We start from the raw sequence: 13,749 nt of genomic DNA, 5'->3' as shown, positions 1-13,749 counted from the left end.
TACTTTGGGTGGGAAAATTAAGAACAAAAACACTTTCTTGCGATTTCAAAATTTTACCACTTTACTAAACTGTCCCGGTTATTTTCCACAAATACCAGTCTGGTCCCTGTTTCAAAAGTCATGTTTGGGAACTTGGCGACCAAAAAACTAAGGAATTGTTTGGGATGATCTAAATAAGTGCACTTTTTAACTTTTTACGAAAAAACGTGAAATATGGGTTGGGTTTGAAGTGATGTTGTAGATAAATGAAGTGATTTAAATAAGATGATGTAAATTAAATAGAATAGTGACTTTTTGACTTTTTAATTTTTTTGTATTATGCCAAACTAGGCCTAATTTTTGTCAGCAAATGTTAATTAATTCATGCATCCCTCCAAAATTTGAAATATTTCCCTCTAAATATTTTAGTCTTTTGGCGACAAAAAAAAATTTTAGTCGCTGAAAATACATTTTTGACGACCAAATATTTAGTCACCAAAGATAAAAAGTAATTTTTTATTTTTCATTCGACAACTAAATAATTTTAGTAGCGAAAACTAACTATTTGGCGACAAAAAAAAATTTTAGTCACTGAAAATACATTTTTGGCGACCAAATTTTTAGTCACCAAAGATAAAAAGTAATTTTTATTTTTCATTCGGCGACTAAATAATTTTAGTAGCCAAAGATAACTATTTGGTGACAAAAAAAAAATTTAGTCGTTGAAAATACATTTTTGGCGACCAAATTTTTAGTCGCCAAAGATAAAAAGTAATTTTTTATTTTACATTTGGTGACTAAATAGTTTTAGTAGCAAAAACTCAATATACGGCGACTAAAATAATTTTTTTGTCGCCAATTCTGGTATTTTTAACAACTAAATTTGTTTTTTAGGGGCCAATAATCAATATATGTAACACCCTCAAAATAATAACATTAAACCCATCAAATAAGACATGCATTTACATATAAACTAACCACTTTCCTTTATTCCTTAGAGTTCCATTACATAAGTATTACATGTTAACATCAAAACAAAATGCCCTACGGGCTTACAGCTTTCCAAGTTAACACTTGGTTACACAACAAAAGAGTACTAACTCATACACATTAAGCCCTTGGCTTGAAGTTACATGTAATACATCAAAAGTAAAACAACTACACTATGTCCGCCTCTAGCCTCCCAAGCTATGTCCTTGGAGGTGGCATGCATCCTGTACCTGAAAATGATATTCCCATATAGGGTGAGCCACAGCCCAGTAGAAATGCACTAAACCAACCATGGACAATGACTAAAACATTAGCAATTGATAGTTGGTCAACACTGATACAATCACATAAATAACATATTTATGTCAACGACTTACAAGTCCCAATTACTTTTCATTTTCCCTTTAACAACAGATAAGCATACTAGCTCTATCATCATTTCCACAGATATGTATAAAAACTATATCTCACATTCAGATAAGCATAAAAACTATATCCACATTCTCAACAGATATGTATAACAACAATATCCACAGATAAGCATACAAGCTGTATCCACACTTCACAAAGATAAGCATATGAGCTCTATCTTCACTTCTCTAGGCAAGCATATGAGCTGTGTCTACGGAGTTCATCCCCTATCTCCTCCCAATACCTATCCGGTTTAGAGGTACATCCCCTATCTTCCCCTAAACCGCGGAGTACATCCCCTATCTCCTCCTCTACACATAACGTATACAAACACAATGGTTCTATATACAATCACCCAATACATACAGTTAATGTATTCTATCAACCGTCAAGTTCCATGACACATTTCATTGATTAGTTTCAGTTTACCTAATCATCATGCATTGTCTACAACAATCACGACTATCCTCCACCGATAGCCCAAAGCAGTTATTTCTAAACAAAAAATAAATGCACAATGGATATTCAATCAACATTTCATTTCCTCATTTCTCTCCATTAATTATCCCAATTAATTAAACAATGTAATTAGGCCATTTTTCCATAATTACCATTTCAACCCTTAGGTCCCATTTTCATCAATGATTCAACAATCATTCCATTTTTCTATGCCAAACATGCATCTAGGTTTATTATGAATTAAACCCCAACTTTTGTAAAATTACACAAAAGCCCCAAACTTTCACAAAAATTACCAAACCAAGACCAATATCTCAAAATACCAAAATTTAAAGACAAAACCCATAGAGAGGAGTAGGATATCCCTACCTCAAAGTTTAAGCCACAAAGGAGATGAAGACTTGAAGATCAACTTGCTCCAAATCCAAACTTTTTCAGATTAAATCGAAGCTCTCAACGCCCTCTATCTTTTTAACAAAGGCCCTAGGCTAGATTTACACTCTAGGGAGATCAAATCTTAGAGAGAGTGCAAGTTTAGAGAGAGAGGGTGTCGGATTTAGGGTTTAATCAAAGAAAGGGACTGAAAAAGTGATGTTTTAGACGCTGCTGTCCGCTGATATAAAACACGCTCGCTCGAGCGAAGGATTGGTCGCTCGAGCGACCAGACACAGAAAACTCTCGCTCGAGCCAAGAAGTTCTCGATCGAGCGAAGAAAAACCCAGACCGCTCGAGCCACGAAAAGCTTGCTCGAGCCAAGAAAGACAGCTCTCAGGTCCAGAACCAGGTGCAACACCTCTCTCGCTCGAGCGACAAACTCCTCGCTCGAGCGAAGGACCAAAAATCTGGGCAGCAACACTAGGCTCCCAAACGCAACCAACCTGTAACAAACCTGCCCAACACATCCCATAACTCAATATACAAAGTACAAAGGATGCAAACACGATAATAAACAACAACCAAAATTCACGGACACATGTCCGGATCACTGTACAACAAGGGTAAACCCGGGATCGCTATAATATATCACAACTAAAAAAAAAATTAGTAGCTAAATACTGTACTTTTGCCGATTAAAAAAAAAAATTGGTCAAAAATTCCACAACTTTTGGCGACTAAAGTTTTTTTAGTCGCCAATTTTAGTCGCCAAAGGTGCATTTTGTTTTAGTGGATAGACAATTATGATTTTGTTTCTGAACTCATAAGCTAGTAATTGCATTTAAAAAGTAGTGATGTGTTTCATATTTGATTATTGTTGAAAGTTTGAAACCTTTTGTAGCAAATACAGGAGAGAAATGAAATGCCTATTTATTTATATTCTTTTTCAATATTTTTGTTGAGCCTACTGGGCCTACTGCATATTGAGAAAAACATATTTCCTATGTACAATTAGTAATGGTAGTTAGTTGGACTTTTATGTTGCTTCAGGTATTGAGAGGGAAATCACCACCTTGCAATTGGAAGTATGTTAAAGAGTTTATAGGTAATGTTTCTATTGTAAGTTTTTAGTGTTTGATCTAATTATAAATTATTTGTTCAAACATAACAAACAATAGATCAAACAGAACATCAATATGCAATATATCTTCTTAAGTTAAATTTCAAGAGTAAATATAAGGATCCACACAAATAGAAGTAATCAGCCTTAAGTTTTTACTGTCCAAACAAAAGAGCCTTTGCTCTACTGCTGCTGCTGTTATGGTCTCATACTTTGGGGCAGGTGATCATTTGCTCTGCTGCTGCTAAGGGTCCTCTCTCTATTTTGGTTTGGTCACTTCGATTTTGGTTTGTTTTTTATTTTGAAGGATGGCATTTTGGGGTGAAAATTGAAAACAGCCCCCAAACAGCCCCGAGATCATCACATTCATCTCAGACTAGATTAAACAAACTTGTGAGAGGAAGTGGCGCATCGATAGGACACACGGTTAGAGATTTAGACAAGAAAATGTGAGAAAAAAAAGGCGAAACCGGGCTGTTTGGGGGCAAAAATTGGAAACAAGCCCAAACAGCCACTAGATCATAGCAATCACCTCAGCCTAGATTAAACAAACTTGTAAGAGCAAGCAGCGCATCTATAGGACACACGGTTAGAGATTTAGAAAATAAAATGCGAGAGAAAAAAGGCGAAGACAGGCCGTTTGGGGGCAAAAATTGGAAACAGCCCCGAGATCATCACGGTCACCTCGACCTAGATTAAACAAAATTGTGAGAGCAAGCGGCCCATTGCTAGGAAGCACGGTTAGAGAATTAGAGACAAAAATGTGAGGAAAAAAGGCAAAAAATATCATTTTAATTGCTACCTTTACTTTCTTGTTCACATTACCTTTACTTTCCATGGAACTTTTTATTTTTTTGTCCAATTTTACAATCATTTGATGTGCAAATATTTTCATAAAAACATTACTTGACATTTTTTATCTTTTTCTTTTGTACAAATGGATGAACTCGTGCAACAAACTAAATTGTACAAGACTAATTGGCACTTGTTATATTTTTTAAAGGATTATATGTTTTTGGATAGATGTGTATGGAGAATATTTGGGTAGACTACTAGTAATATTTTCGGATAGATGTGCATGGATAAAAATTTAAAACATAATATATAGAGTACTAGTAATGTTTTAAATTTTTATACTAGATGGATGTGATTTTGGATGATTATATAGATTACACGATATTTTTAATTGGACAATTATGTAGTATGGAATTACTTGTGGATGAAAACTTATTATAGTTTATGACTTTAATTAAACAAGTTAAGGATTGGATGATTTATGTATTTTATTAGATGTTCATGATTTAGTTAATTTTGTTGGTTTGAATGATTCTTGCAAATTACAGATTATATTGAATGGATTTGATGGATTATTATGTTTTGATAAACAAAAAGAATTGAATTGGCGACCAAGTGATTAGTCAGGAAAGATAAGTAATACTTTTGCCGACTAAAGTTGTTAGTCAGTGTATCACCACTCACATTTGACGACCAAAATGTTGGTAGGCGAAAGGGTACATTTGGCGACCAAATAATTAGTCGGTAAAATTATTAATTTTGGCAACCAAAGAGTTTGGTCACGAATAGGTCTATTGTCGACTAAAGTTTTAGTCGGGCAAACTTTGTGTTTTGGACACTAATAGGTTTGGTGTGGGAATGTTACTTTTGGCGACTAACATGTTTGGTCGGGGGATGGAACAATTAGCGACTAACATATTTAGTCGGGAAAATATCACTTTTGGCGACTAAAGTGTTTTAGCTACAAAATAGTTTAGTTGCGGTAAATATATATTTAGCGACCTAAAATTTAGTCTGCAAATAGAACCTTTTCCCGACCCTCCATTGGCGACCAAAGTGGCGACTAAAAAATTTAGTTGCGGAAAATTTTTGCTAACTAAAATGGACTTTTGCTGACTAATTTTTTGGTCGGCAAAAGTGTAATTTCTTGTAGTGCCCACAGTTAGGGGTGTGCGCGGTGCGGGTCGGTGCGGTTTGAGAGAAAAATAGAAACCATATGGCGGGTGGCGGATTGATAAAAGTGTCACTAGAATTTGCCATTTTCCTTATCAAAAACCGGCGGTTCGGTTGGCAAATAATGGCGGATTTGCCTTAGCGGTTCAGGCGGATTGGCGGTTTATAAAAAATATAATTCAAATTACAAAACTTAAATCAAAGAGTAAAAAAAGGACGAGAGATACCGTGATGTTAAGCATCTTGCGAAGCTTTCTTCTGATGCAGCAAGTGTAGCAACAACATGATAATATCAACGACTATGCCATCAGTTCATTACAAGCATCTGTGGAAGTTACAATGATCAAATACAATACATAAAATTAATATAATTCAGGGTTTACAATATATTGAAAATGTTTACTGTTGAAAAGTATTTAGATTGAAAAGTGAATTGGAATCCAATTTTATTTTGGATTACTGACATCTTGAATTCTCCTCGAACAGTAATGTAATTCCATATTCTAAGGTATAGAACAACAAGAAAACTTAAGTAAAAAAGAATTTTTAGAATCTTATAAAACATGATTTAATAGCGGTGCGGGTCGGTGCGGTTTGGAAGAAAAATAGAAACCGGCGGATTGATAAAAGTGTCACTAGAATTTGCCATTTTTCTTATCAAAAACCGGCGGTTCGATTGGCAAATAATAGCGAATTTGCCTTGACGGTGCGGTTCGGTGCGGTTTTGGCGGTTTCGGCGGTATTATGCACACCCCTACCCACAGTTCACAAATCAGGCAATAACCAAACGAGTGTGAAGAGAGGCATCTTTTACTAGTAATATGTTGGTTATAGAGAGTTTACCAAAACAGTTGGTTTACGAAATAGGCGTTTGAAAGAAGATAACCAAGGACATACTGACCATAGCTCGCTTCACACAGTTTCCCACTGCATGGGTTACCGATGACACCATTTGTAAGAATCCAAAAGGATTAACAACATGATACTTTCAAGTAAAGTTGATCAAATATATATGTATACATATATATTTTTTTTTTTTGAATTCCAATTATTGTTTTCGCTAGAGAATGGACTCAAAAAAAAAAATGAAAAAAGAGAGTGATTATCATGTCGACAAAATGAGTGTTAGAACTGAATATCCATTGGTAAAACTGAAGCTTATTGTTCGATTATTTAATTTCTTAATCTTTTCCATCAATTTCGTTCAGCCTAGTGGTTCTAAGAATGATAGATCATGTACTTGTTTTTTCAATTTGATTGGATAGGGGTAGGTGTTCAATTTGATTTACTAGGGTTGAGTGTTTAATTTTGAATATTATTTTTGTGAGGGTTTGTGTTTTATTTTAATTTGTGTCTCTTATAATAATTTTAATTGAAGTTATAATTGTCATTAAAAAAACTATCAATAGGCCGGGTGTAGCGATCCCGGTTTCGACCCTTCTTTCATGTTTTGCCACTTCGATTGGGCAGGTCGGGGATCGAGCTGCCCGGTCAACTCGCTGGGGTCGAGGGGCAGCGCCCCAAAAGCAAAAATAAAAAATGCATTCGAAGTTGCTTGTCCACTCGAGCCGCCGTTTATGTGCTCGAGCGGAGAATGTTTGGTTCCAGAAGTTTGACCTGTCCGCAAAAGTACTGGCAAGGTGTATTCGACGCTCGAGCGGGGCTTTCCACGCTCAAACAGACCATGTTATATCAGTTCGTGAATCTGATATTTCAAATCACTTTTGTATATCTCTCTTTCTCTGAAAAACATTTCCTCTCCCTTCTCTCTACATTTTCCTACGCCAAATTGGATCAAAACCTTGATTTCTCAAGATTCATTAGAGTTCTGCCATAGGTTCTTCATCAAAGTTGGTCAACTTCTCGAGGGCTTCGTTGTGTGCGGTGAAGATTGAGTTTCGACATCGTTGATTTTGGGGGTTTCATCTCATTTCTTTTTCAAAACTTGAGGTAGGGATTTTCTTAGAGTTATATATATATATATATATATTTGCAAGATCTAGATGATTTTTAAAATCATCCTTCGATAGCTTTGAAAATTGATTGTTAATTTAAAAAGTTGAGCGATTTTGAAAGTGGGTTTGTCTCTCGTTCTTTTAAAATGATCTTATGGGTTTTGATCTTCGTTGATTGAAGAAAAGATGATTTTGGAAAGTTTTCTTTCAAAAGATTTGAGTTGTATAGTTTTGGTGAGAAAACCTAGAATTTGGGGATTTTTTTTAAAGAGACTGAAAATCTACGAATGATATTGTTATATTTATTTTGTGTGTCAAAATAAATGGATGTTTGGAAAATTTCTTATTTATATTTATATAAATGATGAATTTTAGGGAATATGAGAATTGTTGTTCATCTTGGAAATTATTGCTCAAAACGTTGAAATAGTCTTGAAATGACTAATTGTTGAGGATACTTGAGAAGAGAGAATTGTGTTATTCCTTGGATGATGAATTGAAATAAAAGCATTTATATTCATCTTGTGTTATTGGCATATCAATTCATTTGATTACATTAAACTTTGAAAGTTGATTTGAAAACTTGCATTGAGAAAAGAATGTTGAGAAACAAGTTTCCATGAATTGGTTTTGGGGTAAATACGATGGTAAGTCTTGACAGGTGGTGTAGATGAAACTGAATAGGTGTTGAGCCTTCTAGTTAATACTGGTAGAAATGACAGATTATAAGTGTCGAGCCTTCCAGTCAATGCTGGTAAAAATGATAAATTGGTAGTACTTGTATAGTCTACTTGCAGACACTAACCTAGGGATTACCAGAGTCGTATTTATCGCTCTTGAAATGAATTGTTAAGTTTTGAAGAATTGAAATTGCATGACATCATTTAGCATGATGGTTTTCAAAGATGAAGATGTGATTTTGTTTCAAAAGGGGATAGCATGGCATGTGCATTTCATCTTTTGAGACTTGTATAAAATGTATATACTTTGTTAAGGATTTCTTACTGGGCTTTATGCTCACCTTACGGGATTTTTGTGCAGTAAAAAATGTGGTGATGCCGCCTAACTAGAGGCGAGGAAATGTGTGTTGAGAGTACGAGACTCTCATTTTGCTGTGACTCAGTGTGTAAGCCAAGGGTTGTATGTGTGTGGTTTGAATAACCGTTTTGTGTAGCCAGGCTCAAGCCTTGGAAACTTGTAAAACCCTTGGGGGTATTTATTTGTTTATTTACTTATTGTTGGATTAATGTATTGTTGCATGAAGAACTATTGTATCATGTAATGTAAGTTTGGAGATTTATATTCGGTTTTCCTTGAAAAAGCCATGATTGTTGTATTATCATTTGGGCTAGAAATTTGAGGCGTTACAACTTGGTATCAGAGCTACTGGGTTTGAATACTTAGAGCTCGTGGGAAGTGGTTGTTTAACCACAATGGGTTCATTTAGCATGCTTAGGAAGTGTTATGTATTTTGTGACTATGTGATAACATGCTTATGTGACTAAATGGGTATGGGACTAGACTTTTGGGATGTTGTTTGCGCCAGTTAACTTCCTTGAGGTCTCATTAGAAGGGTACTTGATCAATACTCATTATACTAAGAATTCTTGATTTTTCGTGGGATGGATTTCATCGTAAAAGAATAGTCCGTATGTGTTTACATGACTAAGTGCTTATGTGAAGTGAAATTGAATTGTGTATATGGTAAACAAATATATGGAATTGTTGTAGTCAAACGTGTGAGTCAAGTTACGAGCACATATGAGTTAATGTGCTAAATTATTTCTCTTGTGTCTTTCATTAGGATGTCAAGAAGGGGTCAAGTACGTGGTGGTAAAGGCGAGAGGCGTGGTAAGGCTCGCCGAGGTGTGAATGAGGTACCGGTCCATAAGGTTCCGGTGCAAGAAGAAGGGTTCGGCCAAGCTAATGTGGCCAAGCAAGCAGGCCAAGCTAATGTGGCCGAGCAGGTGGGACAAGTGAGTCAAACCGCAATGGGGGCCCTAGCTCGAGAAATGGCAGAGGCTTTAAGAGAGTCTATGAAATTGTTGAGGGTGGAGAATCAAGCCCAAGAGAACACTGCGGAGTCAAGGGAGAGTTTCTTTACTAGAGAGTTATTGCGGGCCAAACCGAATGAGTTCCATGGTGGCCCCGAGCCCAAGAAAGCAGATGAGTTGCTCGAACAAACTGTAAAGACATTTGAGATGCTTCACATCAAAGATAGTGAACTAAGAGTGACTCTAGCGAGTTACTACCTTAAGGGAGACGCGGGTCAACGGTGGAAATATGCCAAGGGTAGAGAGGAACCGACATGGGAAGCCTTTACGGTTGCTTTCCGAGATAAGTACATACCTCCCACTACTAAGGAGAGATTGAGGCAAGAGTTTAAAGACCTTAAACAACTTAACATGCCCGTGGCCGAGTTTAAGGCAGTCTTCTCTAGTTTGTCCAGATTTGCACCAGAGTTGGTGGCAACGGAAGAGCGCCGTTGCATTGAATTTGAAAAGAAATTGAAAATAAAAATTATGTTCAAGCTTGTCGGAAATATGATTCAGGAATATAACCGTCTTGTGGAGACGGCGACACACGTAGAAATTTCCGTACAAGCTGAGGAGGAGAGGCTTCGGAGTTCGAGATCTAGGGGCCAAGAGTCTCAAGAAGACTATAGGCAGAACAAGAAGAGTAGGAACACCTATCCATCCCAGTCCCAACCACAGCAGTCTAAATCCACTTTTCGTTTACCTAGTATGGGTCCGGGAAAAAGTGCATCGAGTGGCTTCTCGTGTTTCAAGTGTGGCCAACCAAGTCACAAAGCCTTTTCATGCCCATAGAAGGGAGGAGGGCAGTTAATGTTACCACTCAAAGTCAGTCTTAGTCTTAGAATAAAGGTCAAGGGTTTAATTGTTATCAGTGTGGTCAGCCGGGGCATATGAAGAGAACTTGCCCACAGTTAGGAGGCGCATCTGGCGCATCAGGGTCGAGGTAGACTCAGAGCCACTAGCAGGCTCAATCAGTCCAAGCTTTGCAAGTTAATTAGGGAGCCACTTCGGCTCAGTCAGTATAATAGGCCTATGCTCCGAGAGTAGAGCAAGTTAATCAAGGGCCACAGGGGCGTGTGTATGCTATTATCGTGACAGAGCAGTTGCCAGAATCCTCAATTGTGAGAGGTATTTTTATTGTGTGTAATTCTTTGGCTAATGTATTGATAGACACGGGTGCGTCTCATTCATTTATATCTACTGCATTTTCTTCTGCATTGGGGTTAGAGGTAGCATGGTTAGTGCCTCCGCTCAGAGTAGAATCACCTGTTAGGGGTACAATTGATTTAGACTGGGGTTGTCGTGATGGTGAAATAGAAGTTGCCGGGCGTCGACTTCCGTTTGCTTTTGTGTTGCTAGATATGTCGAGTTTTGATGTCATTTTAGGCATGGACTAGTTGTGCTCTTATCAAGTTGTGATAGAGAGTTACGGTGTGCACTTCGAGTGGTGATTGTTTCTATTTTCTGGGGAACCGAGTTGATAGAGCCATGTCGCCAGTTGTTGACCCTCGTAGTAGGAGAAAACTTAGTGGCCTTCTTGCAACTCTCTTGGATAGTGAGAGTGACGGGGCTCATGTTGAGTTACCAAGGATAGTTTGTGAATACCCGGATGTCTTTCCAGAAGATCTTACTAGTTTACCACCTCACTGGGAGATCGAGTTCTCCATTGAATGAGTGTCTGGCATGGCACCGATTTCCATGTCACCGTATAGATTTGCACCCGCCAAATTGCATGTATAGCGACCCCGGTCTTTTCCCATTTGATTATTGTATCCGGACTTAGGTTCCGTAGCTCCTGCCATTGTATTATGATTGCTACCGTCCTTTATTTTCCTATTTCTGAGTTGGGGGATGCAATGGGCAGGTTTGTAGCAGGTTGGTTGAGCTTGGGAGCAAAGGGTTGCTGCCCAGAATTTTGACCCTTCGCTCGAGCGAGCAGTAATTCGCTCGAGCAAGCTCTTTGTTTTGGCCCGTCGCTCGAGCCAGGGTTTCTTCGATCGAGCGAGGATCGCGTTTTGTAGTAATATCTGAGAGCGGAGGTTTTTGGCTCGAGCGAGCTTTTCTTCGCTCGAGCGAGTTAGTTCGTTCTTCGCTCGAGCGAGAGTTTCTTCGCTCGAGCGTGTGTCTGGTTACAGACCTGAGGGTTTGAGTCCTTCGCTCGAGCTAGATTTCTTTCGCTCGAGCGAGATTTTGGATTGTTGGCTCGAGCAAGGCTTCCTTGGCTCGAGCGTAGTTTTTCTGTGTCTGGTCGCTCGAGCGACCAAGTCTTCGCTCGAGCGAGCCTGTCAGGTTTAAATAGGCAGCAGCGTGTTTCAGATCTGTTTTTCTTGCACTTTCATATTCCAAAACCCTAGTTACGAGTTCTCTCTCCCTCTTCACACCTTCTCTCTTAGGATTGATCTACTTAGAGTAAGTTTCTACCTTAGATCCTTTATTAAAAAGATAGAGTGGGTCGAGGGCTTTCATTTAATCTGAATTGTTGGTAGTTCGGAGCACTTTGGAGTTTGGGTCTTCATCTCCATCTTCTCTTTTGGGGCTATTTCTTCGAGGTAGGGATTTCTTACTCCATTTTATAGGTTTTGTTCTAAGTTTTGGCATTTTGATATGTTGGGGATACTTTGGTGATTTTGGGAAAAACCTAGTTGTATTAATAAATTAATTTGTATAATTAATTCATGGAATTGGGAAAATATGGTTAAACTCATGGAATTGGGGAATTCATTGATTAAATGGCGTAGTTGGTTAATTTAAATCACTCGTCTATTGAATTGTTGGTATATTTATTTCCAAGTCTAGAAATAATTGTTTTGGGCTATCGGTGGAGGATAGTCGTGCTTGTTGTAGACACTGCATGTGGATTAGGGATAACTGAAACTAACCATTGATTAAGTCATCAATTTTGACTGCTGAATTAATACAGACATTATGTGTATTGATTGTGTGTTGTATATGTTATGTGTTTGCATACATTGTTTTGTGTGGGAGGAGATAGGGGATGTACTCCACGGTTTAGGGGAAGATAGGGGATGGACCTCTAAACCGGATCTTGTTTGGGAGGAGATAGGGGATGGACTCCATTAGCATCACTTTTATGTGTGCTTATATATATAGAAGTGTTTTATTGATACAGCACTAAAATGTGTATCAATCTGGAAGTTTGAAGTGTTTGATTTGAGCTTGAGTCTCATTTGTTTGTTGATATTCGAAGGACGTGAATATGATATATGTAATTCACTGTTGTAAGTTTGGCCAGGTTCTGAGCCATGTTGATAAAATTGGAAAGTAAAACGTATGTTAGACAATAGTGTCATGAGACTGTAAAATGAAGTAATTGATTATCTTGGTTAACCATCTGTTGAATGCTATTGCTTTATTCATTGCTTATATGTGGTTTAGTATATTTCTACTGGGCTGTGGCTCACCCTTTATGGGAACATCATTTTCAGGTTCAGGTGATAAGCTACCTCCAAGGACTTAGCTTGGAAGGACTTGGATTTTGAAGACTGTTTTTAGTTATTTGTTTTTCGTTGTTAGTACATGTAAACACTCAAGCCTAGGGCTTTATTTATATTTGAGTTAGAACTCATACTTTGTGTCCAAGTGTTGGCTTGGAAAGATGTAAGCCGGTAGGGCATTTACTTTGATGTTACATGTAATGCTTTTGTTTAATAAGACTCTGATGGATATTATAATGAATTATTAAAGTGTTTTCCTTAAATAATGCATGTCAATGATATATATAATGGGTATATTTTTGAGGTCGTGACAGCATGAGTTGAAGATTCAACTCCAAGAACTTTTAGACAAGGGCTTCATTTGCCCTAGTACATCGCCTTGGGGAGTGCCGGCTCTCTTTGCGAAGAAGAAGGATGGTCATTGCGGTTGTGTATTGATTACCGCAAGTTGAATAGAGTTACAGTTAAGAACAAGTATCCTCTACCCATAATAGATGATTTGTTTGACCAACTTAGAGGGTCTCGTTGCTTCTCAAAAATAGATTTGAGATCGGGGTACCATCAGTTGAGAGTCCAGGAGGAGGACATTCAGAAGATAGCGTTTCGTACTCGTTATGGCCACTATGAATTCCTTGTAATGCCTTTTCGGTTGACCAATGCACCGGCTTCCTTTATGGATTTGATTAATAGAATTTTTTGGGAATACTTGGACCATTTTGTGGCCGTCTTCGTGGACGATATCTTAATTTATTCAACCTCTGAAGAGGAACACGAGACTTACTTGCGGGTAGTGCTGGATTTACTCAGTGAGCACCAATTGTATGCCAAATTTTAAATATGCGAGTTTTGGTTAACAGAGGTGAAGTTTTTGGGGCATGTAGTGTCTAAAGAGGGAGTGACTGTGGACTCCTCAAAGATAGATGCCGTACAGGATTGGGAACAACCAAAGAATGTTTTTGAAATCCATAGTTTCTTGGGATTAGCGGGGTATTATCGACGTT

The sequence above is a fragment of the Camellia sinensis genome, chromosome 4 (assembly GCF_055761805.1).
Source record: "Camellia sinensis isolate YWXY chromosome 4, ASM5576180v1, whole genome shotgun sequence".
Classification (NCBI taxonomy): Eukaryota; Viridiplantae; Streptophyta; class Magnoliopsida; order Ericales; family Theaceae; genus Camellia; species Camellia sinensis.
The sequence above is the reverse complement of the archived record's forward strand: the minus strand, read 5'-3'. Positions refer to the sequence as shown.